Genomic DNA, 9,962 nt, shown 5'->3' with positions numbered 1-9,962 from the left:
TCTGTTTTTATAGTATGTTATGTAATAGAAATACTCTCCTGGAAAAGAAAAGGCATACCATTATTGCCAACCCCCTCCATCCCCCCCACTTTGATTTAATACATTACAAGAATGTTATTTCCTAATAAAGCACCATTATCATTTCAATACATGTAAAGTGTCAGGGATTTTTTTGCAGTTCCACAACCTGTTCGTTGTTTTAAAGTTCTCCTGCGAATGTAGCGAATCTCCGTTGTCTAAACGCATGATCCTCCCCCTCCTGCGGCACCAATCCACTTCTGTTGCAAAACTACACACACACACATCTCTACCCCTCTGCTGCAGCAGAGGCTGGGCCGCAGAGAAGGAGCACACTCTGAGGAAACAAGAGAAGTCTTCCCCCACCACCAAGAAGAGGTAGCCATTCTCTAAGCCTCCCCCTCACCATCGGAGCTCATTCACCGGCCAGGGTCATCAGCGCCAGCCTGCTTGCCCACCTTGCAGCGCCCTAAAAGTCATGGCGCCAGGCTGTTTTTATTTTACAACCATGCTTGCTATACAATATGAGGGTTTAATGTTGATGTGATGGTATACTGGTATACTGGCAGCCCTTAACTGGCATCAGCCAATCACAGTTGCCAACCTCCAGGTAGTGGCTAGAGATCTCCTGTTATTGCAGCTGATCTCCAGGTGACAGATCAGTTAACCTGGAGAAAATGGCCGTGTTGGAAGGTGGACTCTATGGCATTAGTTGATGAAAATGGCACTCAAGAAAAATACGATCAAAGCATGCCACGTTTGTGAGCTTCGGCCCTCTGAGACTGTTCTCTGCCCTCTGTTTTGTGTGCCTTCCTCCTCTCCATCCACCCAGTCCTGGAGAAAGCTTTATGCCTCTCCTCTGTTTGCAGAGGGAGTTTCCACAGAATGGTTCTGCACGCCCCAGAGTCACAGGCAAGGTTGCCCTCAGAGAGCACTGAAGCAGTCTTTCTGATGCACCATTTCCCGGAGTATTTTCATTTATCTAATGGAGGGCAGAGAGGCTATGCCAGATTCAGCAACTAGAAAAACAGCAAACTGCTCTGGAGGGGGAAAAATATGTGCATAGCCCACTCCGGGTTGCTATCTTCCCTCCCCACTTTTGTTTCTTAGAGTTGCCAACTCCAAGTTGGGAAATTACTGGAGATGGAGCCTGGGGAGGGTAGGGACCTCAGTTACATGCCATATAGTTCACCCTCCAAAGCTGCTCTTTTCTCCAGGGCAACTGGTCTCTGTAATCTGGAGTTCAGTTATAATTCCAGGAGATCTCCAGGCCCCAGCTGGAGGTTGGCAACTCTGCATATCTTGACTGCACAATGTGACACACACTGATCAGGGGATGCTTTTTTTAACCTGGGGATTGGGCTGGAGCATCAACTGTTCAGTTTCAGTCCATTGAGCTACTGTTTGTTTATTCAGTTTATTTCTGTGCTGCCTGTCCATAAAATCTGCTCCAGGTGGCTTAGCAATTAAAACATAAACCCCATAAAAACCCCATGTAACAATTAATAAAACATTAAAACCCAGAGACTATTAAAAACAGCCTAAAACATATAACACGTTAAGACAAGTTTCCTAAAGTGTTTCACAGGCTAGAAGCAGACCATAAAAACAAGTTAAACAAAATGTTTAGCCTGACACTTTCAGAAGAAGGGTATTCCACGAGGCAAGGGGCCGCTACTGAAAAAGCCCTGTTTCTGGTGACCACCTGCCTCACATCTGTATGCCGGGGCACAAAAGATGGCTTGTGAGGATCTTAATTGGTGGACTGAACAGGACAGCAGCATGGTGTAGTCATTAAGAGCAGCGGACTGTAATCTGGTGAACCAGGTTTGATTCCCCACTCCTCCACATGAGCAGCGGACTGTAATCTGGTGAACCAGGTTGGTTTTTCCCACTCCTCCACATGAAGCCTGCTGGGCGACCTTGGGCCAGTCACAGTTCTCCCAGAATTCTCTCAGCCCCACCTACCTCACTAGGTGCCTCTTGTGGGAACAGGAAGGGACAGCTTTGAGACTCCTTAAGATAGAGGGAAAGTGGGGTATAAATGCCTACTCTTCTTCTACAAGAAGAAAAAGCCCTTCAAGTATCCTGGCCCCAAGCCATTTAGGGCCTTAACAGTACAATCCAGCATTTAGCATTGGGCCCAGAAACAAAGGAACAGCCAGTGAAGATTTTTCAGCTCTGGGCTGATAGGAGCCCTGTGCTGTCCAAGCAGGCAGGGCCAGTAACAAACATGGCAACAGTAGAAAAGAGCAAGAGTCCAATAACACCTTAAAGATCGGCAGTGCATGAGCTTTCGTGAGTCACAGCTCACTTCTGCAGATCATGGCAACATGCTGCATGTAGGGTTGCCAACCTCCAGGTGGGGTCTGGAGATCTCCCACTATTACAACTGATCTCCAGGCAGTAGAGATCAGATCCCCTGAAGAAAACGGCTGCTTTGGAGGAGGGACTCTATGGCATTATACCCTGCTGAGGTCCCTCCTCTCCCCAAACCTTGCCCTCTCCAGGTTCCACCCCCAAAATCTCTGGCTATTTCTGAATTCAGAACTGGTAACCCTAGTTGCATGTCCAGCAAAAAAGTAATGAAAAAAAGTGGCTTCTGAAGGGCATGCAGTGAGTTTTGGTGCTGGCTTCTCCTCTAGGGTTGCCAACCTCCAGGTGAAGCCTGGAGATCTCCCGCTATTACAACTGATCTCCAGACTGCAAAGATCAGTTCCCCTGGAGGAAATGGCTGCTTTGGAGGGTGGACTCTATGGCATGATACCCTGCTGAGGTTCCTCCCTGGGCTCCGCTCCTAAATCTTCAGGAGTTTCCCACCCCGGAGTTGGCAACTCTATCTTCTCTGCCTGCTCACACTCCCTTCACACACTGCCAGATCAGCAAGATCACCCAGAAGCCCAGCGTCACCAAGAGACACATACTGAGCGGTAGGGTTGCCAGATCCCTCTTCACCACCGGCGGGAGGTTTTAGGGGCGGAGCCTGAGGAGGGCAGGGTTTGGGGAGGGGTGGGACTTCAATGCCATAGAGTCCAATTGCCAAAGTGGCCATTTTCTCCAGGTGAACTGATCTCTATCGGCTGGAGATCATTTGTAATAGCAGGAGATCTCCAGCTAGTACCTGGTGGTTGGCAACCCTTCTCAGCGGGCACACAAGGACCTCTTTTCCAAGTTTGTACCAGGTGTGAACGTCCTCCTGAATTCTCTTTGATTGGTGTCCTTGTCTAAGCTTTCTCCCCCCTCCTCCCTATCCAATGCGGCCCAGCCGCATATGGGGTTCCATCACACTGAAAGGATTAAGGTTAATCAGCCGCAAATCCCTGCGTCTAAAAAACAAACTAATCATCCAGATTTCCACACTCTCCACCCCAGCTGCTCCCTGGTGGTCGGGTCACAGAGGCCTGCAGTGCCAGGGATGCAGGAAGTTTTGGGAGGGCAAATGTCTCCAGGTCAAAGTCAGTTCTCAACATGCCCTCCCTAGCTAAAGACGGGCCTTGGTTTTTAACCACAAATGTAAAGCAGTAAAACCTTTTTAAAGTTCTCATGTTCTAAGAGGCCTTAAAAACACTTCTGGGTTGGATCTAATGGATCTCTTCCACCAACTATGGCGTTTCCTTTGGCACAAAGAACCTTTGGTGGAGTTTTAGGAGAAGATATCCATGATATCCAAGTAGGAATGCCAGCCTCTAGGTGGGACCTGGGAATCCCCGGAATTACAGCTCATCTCCAGACTACAGAGATCAGTTCCCCTGGAGAAAATGGCTGCTTTGGAGGATGTTCTCTGTGGCATTGTACCCCACGGAGGCCCCTGTCCTTCCCAGCCTCCACCCCCAAATCTCCAGGAGTTGGCAACCCTACCCCCCATCCCCCATGGGTGGCCAGGGGGGACCTGGCAGCCCTAAGCCTATGAAGCTGAAGCTGATGGGAAGGGAACCGTCCCTGTGGGACTTCCTCTCTCCCAGGCCAGAAGTAGGGCTGCCAACCTCCAGGTGCCTGCTGGAGATATCTTGGTTTTACAACTGACCCTAGACAACAGAGATCAGTTCCCCTGGAGAAAATAGCTGCTTTGGAGGGTTGACGCTATGGCATTATACCCTACTGAGATCCCTCCCCTTTCCAAACCCTATCCAGGCTCCACCCCCTACCCCAAATCTTCAGGAATGTCCTGAACTGCAGCTGACAACCCTAGCCAGCACACATAGTACCCCTTCTCTCCCCAATCCCAACTGGACCAAGTGCCAAGCAATGTTTCTGTTCAAACAGCTGGAAGAGCCAATATGCATCAACAGATTTATTTACTTCATTTATACTCCACTTTTCTCCCCCCCATTGGGGACCTGAGGTGGCTTACTTTGTTCGCCTCCTTCCTTTTATCCTCACAATAACCCTGGGATAGGTTATTCTGAGAGAGTGTGACTGGGCCAAGAACACCTGGCAAGCTTCCCTGGCAGACTGGGGATTCGAACCTGGGACTTTCAGATCCTAGTACGACACTCCAACTTCTCGAAGGCCAGAGCGGTTAGAGAGGGAGTTGAGTCTGCCCTCCTGGGCAGACTTGTCAAGCCATTACCTGCCTCATTAAGGCCATGCCATCATCTCTGTGATTGTACAAGATCATCTGTTATCTTCAAGTTCTTGGGCCCACACTAGAATGCAAAAGCCTTGGCAGGGAGCTCAGTTCCCTTGCATGGGGGTGCATGTGAAGAATATTGCCTCCCCCCACCCCAACGGACCTTCCTCAGCTGCTTCATGTCAAGTCACCATCCGGGGACCGGGGGCTGCCTCCATGTCTAACCAGAGCACATTTCCAAAGGCATTAAGGAGAGCTTGGCATTCCTGAATGGATTTGCGCACAGGGCCCCTTTTGTTCTCTCTGGGCCGTTTGAAGCCTCCTCTCGCTGACCATGTGCCCCCACTTCTTAGCCCTGGGACACTGGTCTTCGTGAGGAATCTAGGCAGGGGCTCGGACATGGGAAACCCAGCCAGCTCTACCACTGGGCAGGGTGAAGTGGACTTCCTCGGACAGATAACGCATGCATTTATTTATATAGAGAGAGCCAGTGTGGTGTAGTGGTTAATCTGGAGAACCGGGTTTGATTCCCCATTCCTTTACATGAGCGACGGACTGTAATCTGATGAACTGGGTTAGTTTCCCCACTCCTACACATTAAGCCAGCTGGGTGACCTGTTGTGGGAAGAGGAAGGGAAGGAGATTGTTTGATTCTTCTTAAAAGGTAGAGAAAGTCAGCATATAAAAACCAATTCTTCTTTGTCTTCTTCTTTATCCTGCTGTTCTCTCCCATTGGGATTCAAAACAGCTTTTTAGCACATTGTTCTCCTCTCCTCCATTTTCTCCCAACAGCCCTGTGAAGTAGGCCAAGATGAGAGTTTCTGACGGGCCCAAAATTTCAAAATATCTTGAGGTTATCTCTGGTCAGCCATGGTGTATGGAAAAGCCTCCAAGTCTCCGGAGTTTGCGGTGACGCTTTTGATTACTAATTTGGTGTTTGGAGTGGGGACAGCCTGGGAGGTCATCTGGAAAGGACATAGTTACTGGACTGCTGTCTGGCTGCGGAGCCAACTATACATTGACCCACCTAAGCTATACAGGTACCCTTGGTGTTTCTCTTAAATGGACAAATACTTGCCACACACAGTACTTAAAAGGCACATGAAACTGAGAGCTCGAAAGATTAAGCCTGTCGGTAAACCAGCCGTTCAGTTTAAAACAGTCAAACAAAAGTTACTAAGATGGAATTGCTTATAACCATGAATTGAAGTACTTAATTGCTTTTTATTTCTTTTAAAGAACAGTTTGAACAGCAGGCTTGTACACAGTGTATGGTGGACTGGGGAGAAAATTCAGCTGGATGGACCTGAGATAGGTCTATTGAATGAGCTTTGAGGTCCCCTCTGGCTGGTTCCCACAGTGGCCAAACAGATGTTCTACAAGCAGAGGCCAAAAGACCAAAGCCGCCTCCTGTAGTTGCCCCATCGAGCACCTGTATTCAGAGATATTTTCTGGTAGGGTATGAGTTTTCATGAGCCACAGCTCACTTCTTCAGAACCTCTGTATTCACGTCCTGTTTATGGTATCTACAGATTTTGTCTCTTTGTCACAACCCAATCATGCAATTAGCCATAGAACTACATTTCTTTTTCCTTTTTCTGGTCTGTGCTTTTATTAGGCCCATCAATGTCAATGTATCCACAACCACTTCTGCAGATCCCTCCCCCACCATGCCCTCTTCCCCCCAAAAAGATGTAGTTCCTGTCATCGATCTTCAGCAGCTTGACTTCAAAGATTAACGTCGCACCACCTGGGATTTTGGGTGGGATTTGAGCTCCCCAGTCTCCATAACCCAGCTCAGAGGGAATGACCAGTTTCCTCTTCTCACCCTCGCACATCCCAAGCAGTCCTCAGTCCCAGCCTTTAATGACTTGCCCGGTCCCCAAGGTGAAGACAAACAGCTGGTCGCGGGTCAGGCTGCTGTCAAATTCTTTTCCATCTTGCAGCTTTCCCATATAGTGCATGTGGAGCACATCTCCCTTGCAGGACTTGACGGGGCAATTGTCCACCCGCTTCTTGACTCCGATCTGGAGTTTCCATTTGCCTTCTGTGATCAGCGCTGGTGAACAGAGTGCCCACAGGACAAGGGTGAACAATGCTGCCTTTGTTTAATCCAGTTCTTCAAATATTCTTCCCCCCAAATAACAAATGGTGCCCATAGCCACAAGGGACCCACCAAAATTTACCTTGTGCTCACCAAGTGTTTTTAGAAAGTGGGTGGAGCCTTGTCAGGCACTTGCCCAACTGATTGGCTATGCAGAATAAAATAACATTTCAGTTGCAGCTCCCACCATTGTGTTTGTTTTATGACCTCTAACTCCTCTTTCTAGTGTACTTTGTTAAATTACCCCTCTTCTCCCCTGCACTTGCGCTTCTACTATGTGTGTGGCTCCACCTCCTTCAGCAGCCATTTTGGCATTGGCTCCTCCTCCTCCATGCTTTATTGCCTTCATTTGTATTGCCAGCGCCTATGTGCCTTTCCCCCCTCTGGTTTTAGGCAATACTTAAAGGAAGCCCTCTTTTCCTTGTATGGCTTCCTCAATTTTGCTGGTTAACCCCATGGTTTTGAGGGTATCTTTCCTAATCTGTGATACATATGCTGTTAGAGCTTCAGATATTGTGTGGGTAAATACCTTCTGGCCCTGACCTTGATAGTCTGTGCTAGTCCGATCTCGGAAGCTAAACAGGGTTGGCCGTGGCTAGTATTTGGATGGGAGACCACCAAGGAAGTCCAGGGTCACTAAGCAGAGGCAGGCAATAGCAAACCACCTCTGAACATGTCTTGGCTAGAAAACCCTACTGAGTTGCCATTAGTAAGTTGTGACTTGACAGCATGCAGCTTCTCTTTAACCGTTTCCCTCATTTTTGAAAAGTTTCCTCTCCTGAAATCAAATGTGTCGGTCTTGAACTTTTGAGGAAGTTTCCCATATTCATGTACGTTGAACCTAACAGGGCTGTGGTTGCTGTTCCCAACTGGTTCAACAATGCTTCCATCTCAAACTAGATCCCAAGCATCACTGAGGACCAAGTGTAGGTCCTAATCATCTCTAATTGGTCCCATGGCTAACTTTTCCAAGGTATGTCCTGTTTATGGTATCTACAGATTTTGTCTCTTTGTCACAACCCAATCATGCATTTACACAACCAAAGTTTAGGGTTGAGGAAGTCACCCATTATTACAACTTTTTTTTTGCTTCAGTCTCCATTATTTCTTCCTCTCAAGACTGAGGTTCTGGACAGGTGAAAGAGTCAATCCTGCAGCCCTGTTTTCAGGTCAGTCCTGAAAACAAGAATCAATCCTGCAGACCTGTTTATAGCAAGAGGGATCCTTGCCCAACAGCATGTGATGTGATAATAAAAAAATGAGAGTGTTGCTGAACACGTGAAGAATACCAGGCCAACTCTACCACTGGGTGAATGAGGTGGCTCTATAGCCTGCTTCAGGAAGCTGGTTTAAGAGCAAATTCACACATTCCACTTAAAGTGCTTTTCAGATATTCCCCTACCATGGATGTGCATGTGAGAAAACCAGAAAGTTGGTTTTCAGTGATCTTGTCTGAGTTTTTTACACATTGATTTCTTACCATGAAGGGAAACGATATAACTAAGTGTTCACCTGGGATTGGACGGTGCAGTTTCCAGTCTGGTTTAAGTCCTGGAACACCCAGCCATTTTAGAAATTAAATGCTGAGAAATTGCTAGTCCATAAACTAAAGGATTGTCACAGATTGGTGGGAAAGTGGCAATGCTTTCAGGCCAGTTGTGAGAAAAGTAGAGGGCAGGACAGGGCTCTTCTCATGGCTCAGCGGTAGAGTTTCTGCTTGGCATGCAAAAGGTCCCAGGTTCAATCCCCAGAGTCTCCAGTTAAAAGGACCAGGTTACAGGTAAAGTGAAAGACTTCAGCCTGAGACCCTGGAGAGTGGCTGCCAGTCTGAGTAAACAATGCTGACTTTGATGGACCAAGGGTCTGATTCAGTAGAAGGCAGCTTCATGCGTCCAGTAAAATACTATAGAAGGAGAACAGTCCAATCCTATGTGCAGTTAATCCAGTCTGAACCCATTGATTTCAGTGGGTTTAGACTGGAGTAACTCTGCCTAGAATCATACGTGGTATCTGAAGAAGTGAGCTGTGGCTCACGAAAGCTCATACCCTACCAGAAAATATTTTTGTTAGTCTTTAAGGTGCTACTGGACTCTTGCCCTTTTTGACTAGAATCATACGGTAAGCAGCTTTTGCGTAAGATGCTTTAAAAAGGTAAAGGTCCCCTGTGCAAGCACCGGGTCATTCCTGACCCATGGGGTAACGTCACATCCCGACTTTTCCAAGGCAGACTTTGTTTGGGGGGTGGTTTGCCAGTGCCTTCCCCAGTCATTCTTTGCTCCCTCTCAAATCTACTCCAAACCTATGTGCTGTGAGTCAACTCAGACCCAGTTCATTCCACCCTGGACCTGCTCTCAAGACCCACCCAATTTTCAGAATGTGACGGACACTGGAAAAATATATTTTGGATGTTGGTTCTTCTGGTTCTGCACTGGCAGCTGGTGCACCATTTTTAAAAAAATTATCTCAGCCAATCATGTCATGTACATTCAAACTTGACATGTCAGGAAGACCACTTCTCGTAAAAGCACAGGGATAGTCAAACAGAGACAAAGGGTCTGGCTGCAATGGCAAGCTGAGGAGGTCCCCCCCCCCCCACTTCCAGGGTGCCTGCAGCGGGGGCAGACCCTGCAAAGAGCTGCAGGCCACAAACATGGTGAGTTGTTTTATATTGTTTAATTAAAGGCTGCATGGTTTTTCTGAGCAGGAACACCTTTGCAAAATCTTCTCCTCAATCAGCTAATTACAAAAGGGACAGAGGACAGGGCCTGTAGTGTTACATCGATATATCACTATAGCGCATGCGCAAACATTTTTTAAATGGGAGGTTGGTGCTGTGACCCAATGACAACAGCACCCTCGTTCTATATTCCTGATTATTTGGGCACATCTGGAAGAAAACAACTGACTCTACACCTGAAATAATGCAGAGAGAGGGCAGACGTATGGAAGGACCATGCCTGATCTGATTCTGATGCGCGGGGATCAACTGCAAATAAAACCCATAATAAGTCGAGCATGCGGAAAAGCCCTTAGGCAGATCTTTAGTATATGGTTCATGCCTCCTTATACTAAGATCTCTCCACCCTTCCTAGATCTGTCCTTCAAGCCCCCACCATCCATCACTGCAGGTGACCTTTAAATTATCAAACCCCCACCACCACCTGGTGGGGTGCCATGATCCCACAAGCCAAACCACCAGGTAGACTGGTGGTCAGCTTTGCCACATGCCTGTCCAAGATGCCAGACGCTGCCAGCTGTCTCCCTCCGGAT

At 47.8% G+C, this 9,962-nt stretch overlaps 1 pseudogene; it reads right to left on the bottom strand.

Annotated features, from left to right (window-relative positions):
- Positions 1-6,165: 6,165 nt before the first annotated feature.
- On the bottom strand, positions 6,166-9,344 carry LOC130474222 (peptidyl-prolyl cis-trans isomerase FKBP2-like; annotated as a pseudogene).
- Between the last annotated feature and the right edge of the window lie 618 nt (positions 9,345-9,962).

This window comes from Euleptes europaea, chromosome 3 (assembly GCF_029931775.1).
Source record: "Euleptes europaea isolate rEulEur1 chromosome 3, rEulEur1.hap1, whole genome shotgun sequence".
NCBI classification, from domain to species: domain Eukaryota; kingdom Metazoa; phylum Chordata; class Lepidosauria; order Squamata; family Sphaerodactylidae; genus Euleptes; species Euleptes europaea.
Note: the sequence above shows the minus strand (reverse complement) of the source record. Positions and strands in the feature narration are given on the sequence as shown.